We start from the raw sequence: 13,371 nt of genomic DNA, 5'->3' as shown, positions 1-13,371 counted from the left end.
AGAGACGGGTTATTCCTCTGCCCTGGTCCTGTTAGATCTCTCAGCGGCTTTTGATACCATCGATCATGGTATCTTGCTGCGCCGGTTGGGGGGATTGGGAGTGGGAGGCACCGTTTATCGGTGGTTCTCCTCCTATCTCTCTGACTGGTCGCAGACGGTGTTGACAGGGGGGCAGAGGTCAGCCGCAAGGCGCCTCACTTGTGGGGTGCCGCAGGGGTCGATTCTCTTGCCCCTCCTGTTCAACATCTATATGAAGCCGCTGGGTGAGATTATCAGTGGCTTTGGGGTGAGATACCAGCTGTACGCTGACGACACTCAGCTGTACTTCTCCACCCCGGGCCACCCCAACGAAGCTGTTGAAGTGCTGTCCCGGTGTCTGGAAGCCGTACGGGTCTGGATGGGGAGGAACAGGCTCAAGCTCAATCCCTCCAAGATGGAGTGGCTGTGGATGCCGGCACCCCGATTCAATCAGCTGCAGCCGCGGCTGACTGTTGGAGGCGAGTTATTGGCCCCAAAGGAAAGGGTGCACAACTTGGGTGTTCTCCTGGATGAACGGCTGTCGTTTGAAGATCATTTGACGGCCATCTCCAAGAGGGCTTTTCACCAGGTTCGCCTGGTTTGCCAGTTGCGCCCCTTCCTTGATCGGGATGCCTTATGCACAGTCACTCATGCTCTTGTCACCTCTCGCTTGGATTATTGCAATGCTCTCTACATGGGGCTCCCCTTGAAGTGCACTCGGAGGCTTCAGTTAGTCCAGAATGCAGCTGCGCGGGTGATAGAGGGAGCTCCACATAGCTCCCATATAACACCACTCCTGCGCAGACTGCACTGGCTGCCTGTGGTCTCTCGGGTGCACTTTAAGGTTTTGGTTACTACCTTTAAAGCGCTCCATGGCTTAGGGCCTGGGTACTTACGGGACCGCCTGCTGTTACCTCATGCCTCCCACCGACCCGTACACTCACACAGAGAGGGACTTCTCAGGGTGCCGTCTGCCAAACCATGTCGGCTGGCGGCCCCCAGGGGAAGATCCTTCTCTGTGGGGGCTCCTACCCTCTGGAACGAACTTCCCCCTGGTTTATGCCAAATATCTGACCTTCGGACCTTTCACCGCAAATTGAAAATGTATTTATTTACTCACGCGGGGCTGGCTTAAATCTTGTTGTATTTTTAAATTTATATTTTATATTTCTAAATGTTATATGAATTTTAATGGGTTTTTAGAATTTTAAATGTTTTAAAGTTTTCGGCCAATTGTATAATAAGTATAATAAGTTTTTTAATTTTGTTTTAATTGCATATTGTATTGTTTGGGTTTTTATTCTGGCTGTACACTGCCCTGAGTCCTTCGGGAGAAGGGCGGTATAGAAATCTAATAAATAATAATAATAATAATAATAATAATAATAATAATAATAATAATAATAATAATAATAATAATAATAATATGTTTTTGCAGTGTAAAAGTTGTAGATTACAGGATATTTTTTTCTGAAACCAAATTGTTTATTAGAGAGTAGGTTGTTTGTTTCTAGGTGGAGGGTAATGGTTTGGTTGATGATTGATTCCATGACTTTGCAGGTGATGCAGCATAAAGAGATTGGTCTATAATTTTCAACTAGGCTGGGATCTCCCATTTTGAAGATAGGGGTGACCGTGGCTATTGATCATAGGTTCGGTAGGGAGCTGGTCCTGAAAGATTTTTCAAAGATTATGCTTAGGGGTTCTGCTATAGCAGTGGAAAGCTTTTTTAAGAAGTATGCACATAGTCTATCAGGTCTGATAGATAGAGATGATTTTAGTCTGTGTAGTGCCTTTTCAACATTATCTTCTATGAAATCTATGTGTTAGATCGTTGTAGTTATTTGTGGTACGACTAGGGAATGTTGGGCATGAGCCATTGCTGTTTACAAAGACTGAGCCAAAGAATGTGTTGAAGAAGTTTGCTTTAACTGCTTCATCATTGTATTCTTTATTGTTAGGTCCTTTCAGGGGTGGGATGAATCTTGTGTCTTTGTTTATTGTTTACAAAATTATAGAAGGCGCGGATAAAGGCACTTGTTAACTGTTATTGTTACTCACTATTTTCAAGTCATTAACACAGGGATTCCTTGGAAGTTTATCAGGGGGTCTTCACTGACAGGGCCCAGCTCTAGAAGCTGCTTCAGTTGTATTCTAGCTGTCACTCATAGTTCAGATGTCCAGATCTTTTTGAATTAATGCTATGTGGATCGCCATGAAGGTTTCTGCTTCCATCTCTTTACAAAGCAACATTTCTGGGCATAAGAATTATCTCATTTCCCTCTCTCTGATCTTAAAGCAGCAGCTCAGAGGTCCCATTACAAGAGAAGATAACATGAAAAGGGTTCTAAATATCAAACATCAATATCAGTCTGATTAATTATCTGGACAATGTGATAACAAAGTGATATTACTGGGAATCCAAATAGCAAGAAGAAGAAAAAAATTATAAATTGTGTTTATTTTATTTTATTTGGCAATTGCACGCTGGAAAGCAAGGAACAAAGCTAATGCAGGACTGTTTTTCTTTTTCACTATAAATCAGCATACCTGGACAACTACTTATTCCCATCCCTAGCAGAGAGGTTCTGCCCCTGGATGAGCCCACACCTGTGTGCTTTATCATTGGACATCTTCCTGTTTTGCTATCCACTGCAGCCGTGCAAACCTTGAACATGGTTCAGAACAAATGCTTTGCACAAACGCAGTATCTCTGTCATTTATCAAAGCCGCTCATTTATTTTCAGGCTCACACAAAAGCAAAAAAGACATGGCTGCTTTAATGAATAGTTGAGAGATGTGCTTACGTGAAGCACTTTCTAAACATTTGTGAAATGTGTACAATTTTTTGGTCTCAACATAGTGAGCTTCCAAGCTCCAACCAAATCAGTTTCCTCAGGGTCTACTTGGCATGACCCGTCCCTCTTCTTATTCCAGAATAAGATTCTCTCCCTATGAAAACTGTAACTGTGTGATGTTTTCTGAGCACTTATCACAGCACTAGTACCTGAATGATGCTAAGCACCTTCTTTCATGCTGTTTTATTAGAACATCTCAGAATCCCATCACACTAGGCTTTGACCGATTCCTTTTTCAGTGCTTCCCAAGAAAGCAACCTAAATTTCCTAGTATTTAACCACAAAGTGTAAATAACTGGTAACTGAAAGCTGTGTGGGCCAGGAGCCCTGGGATACATGTTATTATTTATACATATCTTGTTAGGAACACAACATAAATACTGCAGGAAAACCTCGATTTCTAATTTGTTGTCCTTTGTCTTAAAGTCTGCTGGGACAGTAGCTTTACTGTAAGATTAAGTAAACTGCAAAGGTTACTGAAGAGACCTCATTCATGTATGAGGAAAAAAATATTTAATCTGACATAGCTGTTCTAATGATCACATATGCTATCTTTCATTAAACATAAAATTGTCACAGCTATCAAAGTTTTGTACAACCCTAAGTGCAAATTTTACTGATAGAAGAGCAACAATGTTTACTTAGTTCAAAAAAGTTTTAGAGATACTCACAAGTTTGGCAACACCCATTATCAGGATCATGAATTCATTTGTGGTAGGTTTCTATCTATTATTTATTTGTTGAATTTGTTAAGGCTTCCCACTTATTAATGCACACATACATATTTTTGTAGTCTAACTAAAACTTAAAAATGTGCAGCAAGGACTTGAATCTGACTACAGCTAACCACACGTAATATTCTAATATCACAATAATAAGTATGAAATCCTATGAATGAAAGATGTAACTCCCAGCATTTCCCCCTGGGAAAAATTTGGAGGGGGGGGGAAGAGAAAAAGAGATCATTTGGAGCTAATTATAATTAACTATGGCTCATATTCATTTATTAAAATATTGTGTTTCTGAGTGGGTGTGCACTTCATAAAAAAATTAATGAATCCCAATTATTAATTTAAGAAGTGACAGAAATAAGAAAAGCTCTTATGGGATCATAAATGAAAAAGCTCCTGCCCTGACCCAGGGCAAAACTGAATGACCAGGAGTTTTTAATATATATATATAAAAAATGGGAATCCTGTTGTTTGTGCTCTTGTGTTTCCAATATAAAGTTTCCTGTCAAGGAAAAGTGCATTTCAGCCAGTTTGCTTAATAACTTCATAGCAACGTTGCTGAAGGAGATTGTGACTTTCAGGACCACAGCAATGTTCCTCTTAATGGCTAGCTTATTTTTCTGTTAGAGTCAGCTTTGGAGTTCAGAAGTGTCTGTCATCAGTTTCTTCTACGCCTTCTTTGAATCTGAAAACTGTTTCTTCTTCATATCCACCCCACTACCTCAATTCTTGAGGACCTGTAAGAGTACAAGTTGACCTGAAGCATCAAGCTTCTTTTGTCCAAGCACAGGAAATTCCTCCTATCTCTACACTTGGAGATTATACTGAGTGGTTTGGTCAGGGTTACAGTTCAAGTACAAGAAGCGCTGGGCTGAATGATAATGATACTTATCCTGAGTGATAAGTAGAGAATGAGCCCTGTGTATACTGAATCCAGACTGTCTGATGAAACACACCCAGGATGGCTAATCTTACACTTAAATGCATAATGGCAAGGGCTTGAATTAATGTGTCCCCACCCTTTTTTTTTTTTTTGATACATCTCTTAGATGCATATTCTGCTAATAGATCAAAAGAATAATTGTAGTAGAACAAGACATTTCAGTAGAGGTTCATGCATCTTGTAGAGAAATGGAAGATCCTCATCTCTTAGCAGCCTGTTGGCTTATATAAGTCTTTTTAACAGAGGCAGAATAATTTTCTTGGACTGAAAGTTGCTATGGAGTTGCTTCTTTCATGTTGAATAATTGTTTTAATTCTGGAAGTAGATCATGCAGTACTAAATAGAGCTTGCTGTAGCCTATGCTAGTCGGTTGCGCTTTTTTGGTTAATTTTTTAGACAGCATCCTTGTAACATCAGCATTCCCTTCATCCCCTGTACCATTGTAGACACAGTTGTGTCTTGCCATCAATAAGCCTTCCACTAAGGAAGAGGTCAAGTACCGCTAAAGAACCAGTTGTTTAAGAATGCATGAAAATATTGAAAACAGCATTGCTCTTTTCTGTGAGATAATTGTAGTACTGTGCAGAACAGTGGCAAATGTCCCATGGGACAGAAAAAAGGGGTAAACAAGAGATCCTGGGAAAGCAAGCAAAAACAAAAAGACAAATCAGGATTTGAGCTTCCTTTTTACTGGGTTATAGTTAGAGTCCATCTTTATGGCCACAATAATATTCAAGTTCTGATTGTTTAGTAGATACCTCTTTAATTGACATAGTTTTCCCTATGGGAAGCATAATCTTGGGGAAGGCCAGGTTAATTTGTGTTTCTTAATAACATTTCGAACAGGTTTTCTTTCTCCTATTTGGGAAAAAAGAGAGAATGAAGAGAATTTCCAGATATTTTTACTTTTAAAAAAATGTTATTTGGTTTGTTTTTTTAAAAAGCTTGCTTATTTCCTAGCGCTGAATCTATCCTATAGGTAAGTGTCAGATATTTTGATCTCAGGTATTTTAGTAAATGATGAAGCCATCGTGGTAAAAATAGAAAGAAATAAATTATCAACAACTTAGAAATTTAGCATATAATGCTAAGTTATATTTGTTCATGATACTAGTGACACAATTGATTTGCTTTCTAAATTGGGGCCTCATCCATATCACATTCTACACAGAGGACAAGACTGTTCCTTCCTGGGTAAGGGAAATTGTTTTCATTAACCTTAATTACAATTTTCTTCCTGCAACAAGCTGCAGACTTCAGGAATCACATGATAGGTTTCTAGAAATATGGCAATCTGTACTTACATAAAATATATAAAATACAAAAAATATAAAATATTAAAAAATACAATGTTCCTTTTATGCTCCCCTTCAAACAGATAATCAAAATGTAGTTGAAATGAGGCAATTCTTTATAGTAGCTACCAAGAAGTTTTTTCTGGAGAATTAATTATCTCAGGAACCAAGCACAGTAATTGTTTTATTAGGCAAAGATTAATAGTTGTTTTCTCCTCCTCTTCCTCTTAATAAATTAACACCCAACTAGATATAAATTCATGCTGCAGCTTTCCTTGGTTATTTATTTATTTAAAATATTCTTAGCCTGCTTATTGTTCAGAGAAGAAAATAACCAAGATACAGTACTAATACAAGATTAAAGGAAATGATAATTTAAAGCATACAATAATAATAACAACAATAATAATCACAATAATATTGACAGGTATTCACCCTGGATTAACCATTAATCAAAATAAGCAGCAATAGCAATAGCACTTAGACTTATATACCACTTTACAAAGAGTTTACAGCCCTCTCTAAGTGGTTTACAGAGTCAGCATATTACCCCCAACAACCTGGGTCCTCATTTTACCAACTTCGGAAGGATGGAAGGCTGAGTCAACCTTGAGCCAGTGAGAATTGAACTGCTGAACTGCTGGCGGTCAGCAGAATAAGCCTGCAATACTGCATTCTAACCACTGCACCACCACGGCAGTGCATGCTTAGGGCACCAAAGGAAGATCTTCTACTCTACCTGTTATACCTTTAATTCTTTCACTGCTACACTTGATTTTTCAACAGTTAAAGGTAAAGGTTCCCCTCGCACATACATGCTAGTCGTTGCCGAGTCTAGGGGGCGGTGCTCATCTCCGTTTCAAAGCTGAAGAGCCAGCGGTGTCCGAAGACGTCTCCGTGGTCATGTGGCCAGCATGACTCAACGCCAAAGGCGCACAACAGATATTGAGTCTTAATATCTTGTCAATTAAGCAATGGAAGAAATTAGGAGTGCCTTTGTTGGACTGTGCTTAGGACATCAGTTGGCAATATTCAGCCCTGAAAAGAATAGATAGAAAGGCATGATTAGGCTGTGACTAAGTCTTGACTGCAAAAATCAAGAACCAAGCAGATATGTTAGCACATCTCCTCCTTCTCCTCCTCCTCCTTCCTTATATTATTGTTCTGAGCTGTTCAGAGATATGTTTCATAAAATGAAAGGCTACCTAAGTCTTTTAAATTTCAAAGCTGGGAGGTCACAGCTTTGGGTCTCTGTGTCCCTAAACGAATAATCTCTCTTAATCATTGGACGCTCAAAATGACCCCCTTTGCAGATCATAAAGCTCAGTGAAGTACCACATGTTTCTAAGTAACTTTGGGATCTTTCTAGTTTCTAGCCATATCTCTCTAGTGCCTATCTAACTATCTATCCTTGGTTCTCACACCCAACTGTGCATTTTGCTAACTCCTACATATTCTATAGATATAGTCAGTCTTGTGGGGGTTAATTCCTAACCAACTATGTTTTTCTTGTACATTAGGAGGGAATAATGCAAGATATTTTGTAAATGTTCTTTTGGAGAACAGTTATCTACAACACTGTCAAATCAATACAATATAATGCTCTGAATTATTTCTTTGTGTCAATAATGAAGAATAACATATTTTATGTTTTTTTTAAAAAAAGAGGCATATTATTTACTAAAGTTTCAAAAGCAGTTAATCTTCCCTCATTGCCATTTACACTGTTTATATACTAAAAATGGTATAAATGGTGGTGATGAAAACATTGGAATCTTTATTTAGCATCTTGCTATAAATATCAAGTCAATTTAAATGATTTCTGTCTGATATTATAGCTATTCAGTTTGACTTCTCAATCTAAATGTTTCTAAATAAATTTAGTCTCATCTTAGATATAAAAAGCTGACTGAGTAACTTCAGGCCTTTCATTCTCTCTCACAGCCTACGACATCAGGTTTGAGGACAAGCTGGTCAATCAATTTCTATCAGAACTTAATGTATCAACACTTGAATGATCCAGAAAAAAAGCAAAGCTTGAACTTGCAGCATAATGCTAGGAAGAAAAATAAAACTCTACAGAAAAAGTTGTTCATATCATTCTGCCTATTAATAACTCATTGTCCTGAATTCCTTTCAGGATGATAGGAACTCTTTATTAGTCAATTATTTTATTGCGAATGTTGATTCTTCCATCGTACAAACAGAGAGAATTATTTTCATTATATTTCACTTTGCTTTTCATTATTTTATTAACGCTTTGATTGCTTTTTAAACAGGAATCCATGATTAAAATATTGTAATTCAAATAGTTAATTAAAACTGTCCAGAAGTTCAACATTAAAAAAAAAAATAGGGTAATATTTTTCTCTGTGATCTTTCAAGTATCTGTAGGGATGCTGAACATGTTCGTGATAAAAAAGATCTGTCCACTGGGGGGCAGCACCACAACAGATCTTAGTGACCTCTAGAGATTGGAGGTCCAAGGGAAGATTGGGCTATGTCATTTGGTTTGTTTTGAACGCAAACACTCATGCCCCAGTGTGCTATTTTTCAAACTTGGCAATTTTAAACTGGCTGGGGATTTCTGGGACTTGAAGACCATGTATCTTAAATTTGCCAAGTTTGAAAAAAACCTATACTAGTCCATGAATGCAGAAAAAAGAGTCATTGGATCTCCTCTGTGTCCTCTCCTCCTCGCCAGCTTTGTCTGAAGTATTTAAAAATAGCATAGAAATCTCCCAGAGCCTAGCTGATTAAATAGACTTTAGGACTATTACTAACGTTCTATAATACAATGAAATTAATCATTTGGGGGTGGGGGGGGAATACCACTCCTGCATGCAAAATGAGCTAGGGTCAGCTTAGCTATATTGGAAAAATCAGTATTTCATATGATCTAACATCTTGGTTATATGTCAAAAAATACATAACAGTATTCATAATGCCATATAATAACCTTTCTTCCATTCTTTTTCTTCGTTTGCAGCATTGTGAAAATATAAAACTAAACACTTAGGACAATAAGGAATCATTAATGTTATACAGTTCACACAATGCATAACATGTGTACAAATTAACACTGGCACAAGGAATTAAATGGAAGTAGATCCTGGACATAACAACAAAGACTAGAATTTGGCTGTAATCCTATGTCTCATCCCAAATATTCTACTGCAGCAGCATAACACAATGACCCCCTCCCCCAATATAAAAATAATCAACAATCTTCTTAATGGGAATTATTCCTGTGCCTCATAGCACCATTAGAAGATAGCTAGAGCTCCCCCAAAAATGCAGGATAGATAAGAACCACCAGTTGACATATTTACAAATAGACAAATGCACAGAAACCTCTATTTTTTTTTCTGTACCCCAAGGTCATATATCCAAGAAGAGGCCCCATGTGGTGCTTGTTTAAGGGCACAAAGATAGATAAATACACAAAGACCAGCCAACAGTGAGGAATAAGTAGAGGTGGAAGAAATAAAGGCTTTGTTCATTGCAAGAGCCAGAGGATTGGGGTGCTCTGGGACCAACCTAATAGCAGAATTGCTCCCAAACATGGGGTTACAAGTCAAGTCATTTCATACTCTCCTCCACAAAAAAAATAGCATCCTTATCTGCTGTGGGACAGTTGGCTTTTGTGGTTTTTAGAATATTAAATCTTAACCCCATGGTTTTAAACAAACAAATGAAACTAAAAAAAGTCATTTTTCATTGAACCATCTGTGGGCTTCCTACAGTGGTGGATTTCACATTAGGTTACTACTGGTTTACTGCACGTGCCCAGCCTTCTGCATGCGCCCCTGCCTTCAACACATGTACCTGCCTTCTGCACACGCGCCTGGCCTTCCGTGCATGCGCCTGGCCTTCCACACATACGCTTGGCCTCAAAAACGTGCCTAATAGGACAGCATAGAGCCGGGGCGGGTGGACAGGCCCACCCGTGATTTCCGCTACTGGTTTGGGCGAACTGGTGCAAAGCGGCTGAATACCACTCTGGCTTCCTAGGATGTAACTCTTCAAAAACAGCAATCAGAGAAGGAGAAAGTAGATTTGAACAGGAAGGCCCAGATTGTCAAGGTAGACAAAGAGTATTTGGCATACCTATCAAAATAAAACTCCTGATCCTTGCATTAACTGGGTAGGAAGCTCCTTGCTTAAGCACTGTTTGAAATGCTCTGTGTTTCTCATCCATGCTTCGGAGCCTTCATTATGTACCCAGGGCCAGGCCTTCCAAGCTCAGAGAGTGTTCTTCATTCTTGCTGCATGCCATTTATAATCCCGCTTCACCGAAATATCCATGCTGCTAACATCTGTCTTCCACCACAGGAAAAAAGAGCCGAGATTCCCATAGATAAAATGCACACGAGGGCGACAAAAGAAAGGAAAACCTATGACATAGTCAAATTTTATTAATGGATCAACCATATGCATCCGGGGAATAATTAACTATTCACAGGTGAAATTAACTGATAGGAGTGTCTGTCGTGAGCAAATCGAATGAGCTCTGATTGTATCAATAGTTTTCAACCAGTGTCCTGTGGTTATCAAAGTATCAAATAAATTTGTCCACTCTCCTCTTTGGAGTGTTAAAAAAAAGCTTTAATTATCTAGCTACGGAGTATGGCAGGTCATTAATAAAAACTAGTTATCTGGCTGATGTTTCTTTAGAGTTTTCCTATTATCAATCTTTGATCTAAATAAATGTTTGGGAAATGGCCTTAAAATTAGTCCAGCTACTTTGACCTAATGGGTAACTGTTATTTGAAAATAATAATAGCAAGACTAAAAACTTTGCTAGATTTTACAGTACAATATTGAGGGCGTCACCTCGAAGCTTCCTCCTCCATCCACCACAAGAATTGAATTATGGAGTTTGCTTGCACATACATTGATGAATCTAACCAACCTGCAAATGCAGATAAGAATGAAATAGCTTGATGGCTCTGTTCTCCGGAATGTATATTTACTTAGCCTTTCTGTTATGCAGGCATTTTGTTTTATTTTATTACTTCCATGCCATGCAGATAGATGACAAATGTTAATAATAATAATAATAATAATAATAATAATAATAATAATAATAATAATAATAATAATAATAATAATAATAATAATAATAATAATAATAATATCTGTGATACAAAATCCAGCATAATTATCTCATTTGCTGTGTATACTGTTGTCATCATCATCATCATCATCATCATCATACAAAGTAGCAACAATTGTGCATTGGAATATTAGTAAGAAATACCATTTCCTTGTAAGCAAGAACTGGTAGGACTACAAAATAAGCAAAGTAATAGAAAATGAAGGAGCTAATGTGTTCTGGGACTTTAAAATTCAAACAGACAAGCACCTGCCACATAATACTCAGACTTAACAATTGTCAATAAAAAGGAAAACAAAGGTCTGGATAGTGGATGTTGTAGTTCCTACAGACAACAGAATAGAAGAGAAAGAACTGGAGAAAATCAGAAAATGCAAAGATCCACAGCTAGAAGTAGGAAGACTGTGGCAAAAGAAAGCCAAGGTAGAAAGCAGAGTAGCAGACACCTCTGCTGCAATCCCAAAACAAGCGGAGTACCATTTGAACGCTATAGGCATTGACAAAACCACCACCAATTGCAAAAGGCAGCTTTCCTTGGAACAACATGCACCCGGCAATGATATCTTTAATGCTATTAAGCAACATCTGCCTCTTCCAGAATGGAATAAGAAGGACTCTAGAAGTGATTAAAAAAGCCAAATTCAGTCTAAACATCTGGCTGAGTGTGCAACCAACCATAATAAAGTAATTGCACAAAAGAACGCTCCCTGCCCTTATCAGGAGAGCATTTCCAAAGGCAGAATCTTTTCATTTAAATAAAGAGCATATATGCTAATATCTAAAGACTCTTTCAGGATCAAATGCTTGGATGAAATCGTAATATAAGGGTTAAATCAGAAGTGGGCAACCTTTTTCAGATCAAGGGCCACCTTTGGCTTTCTTACATTGGATGAAAGATATCACTCTAATCAGTGGTGGGATTCAGCCAGTTTGCATCACTTCGTGAGAACCGGTTCTTAACTTTCTGAGCAGTTTGGTGAACTGGTTGTTGAAGAAATCATTAAGGCAGAGAACCGGTTGTTAAATTATTTGAATCCCAACACTGACTGTAATGAAGAAAATATAGCCAGAAAAAAAGAAAGGGGAGGAGGAAATTAAATTGAATTGAACTGAAATTTAATTTATTCTAAATTTTCAGAATAACAGAATATTTTTCTATCTTTGTCATATTAAAATTCATTAATTACTTTTGAAGAGTTTCGAAGTTCTAGAAATCTACATTCACAGATTATATTCCATTGGGTTAAATCTTTCCACACACTTACATACACTTTTGTACGTATACCACATCAAATCAACTACCATGGTTTATGTTTTTGAGAAGGCAGATCTTGATAATTCCAGATGCACATTTTAAGTCACATTGTTTTTGATCCTTAGGCAAGTCATTCTTTCGACTTCACCCTTATCCCTCCTTGTGTAAAAACAATCCATCAGTAACTGCAGGGAACCATTTAATTTGTACATTAAAGTTTCATCACTTTTCCAATGTTTAAACCTTAAATCACTTCCATAGCTCCGTGGTATCCTTTCCACAATCCCTCAAAGGCAGGTAGGGTTCTCCTCACTTGCAGAACTAGAACAAAGAACAATCTATTATCCCGTCTGCAGATTCGGGGAGGGGGAGAAAATCCCTTATTTGTTTATTTAAAACTTTTGTATAGCTGCCCACCTTATAACCAGCTTTGGGCTGCTTCTAATCAATCTATATCAAAGGGAAATATAATAAATTGCTTGCATATTCATATCCAAGCCTCATCTTTACCTTATTTTGTATGTATCTAGTTGGTGGCATGCAAAAAAAACCCGAACAATTTCTCTGAAGGAGAACCGTAAAATTATCCAGTGTTCTATCTTTTTTAAAGACCCCAACCTCATAAACCTACAGCCTGGAAGCACATTGAGACCAGGATTCCTGAAAATGGATTATAGATACCCATAAATCCCACAGAATAAGGCTACAAAAATCTTCATCGCTAGTAAAGATGTGAATTTTTTACCACTAGTGAAGAATTAATATTATATATAATATTCTCTAATGGTCTATCTCAGTGAGGGCTAACCTTTTCTGGACTGAGTGCCCAAAGTGTGCGTGTGTGCATGTGAATGCGTGTGTGAACTCCCAAAATGCAATATGCGCGCAGCCCCCATGCATATGCCCTGCCCCCATGCATGCACATGCGCGTGGTCCCCCGCATGCCCCACGCCCCCCCTGCATGCATGGCAGAGACGCAAAGACCAGCTGGCTGGTGGGAGGCATGCGCACACATGCGGCGGAGCTGAACTGGTGCAGCAGCTTGCGTGCCCACAGAGAGGGCGCTGCTGCCACCTCTGGCATATGTGCCTTAGGTTCGCCATCTCAGGTTTATATATTTGCTGCCATCTAATGGTCTATATTTTTGGACCC

General features: G+C 38.5%; 1 long non-coding RNA gene across 1 annotated transcript in view; it reads right to left on the bottom strand.

The window, feature by feature from the left end:
* Positions 1 to 13,371, bottom strand: part of LOC131196064 (uncharacterized) — a 95,223-nt gene that overhangs the window by 18,163 nt on the left and 63,689 nt on the right. Inside the window, exon 2 of the long non-coding RNA XR_009154617.1 lies at positions 6,661 to 6,883. This is a non-coding gene — a long non-coding RNA (uncharacterized LOC131196064). The remainder of the gene's footprint in view (positions 1 to 6,660; positions 6,884 to 13,371) is intronic.

The sequence above is a fragment of the Ahaetulla prasina genome, chromosome 3 (genome assembly GCF_028640845.1).
Source record: "Ahaetulla prasina isolate Xishuangbanna chromosome 3, ASM2864084v1, whole genome shotgun sequence".
NCBI lineage: Eukaryota > Metazoa > Chordata > Lepidosauria > Squamata > Colubridae > Ahaetulla > Ahaetulla prasina.
This window is presented reverse-complemented; position numbering and strand designations above follow the sequence as displayed.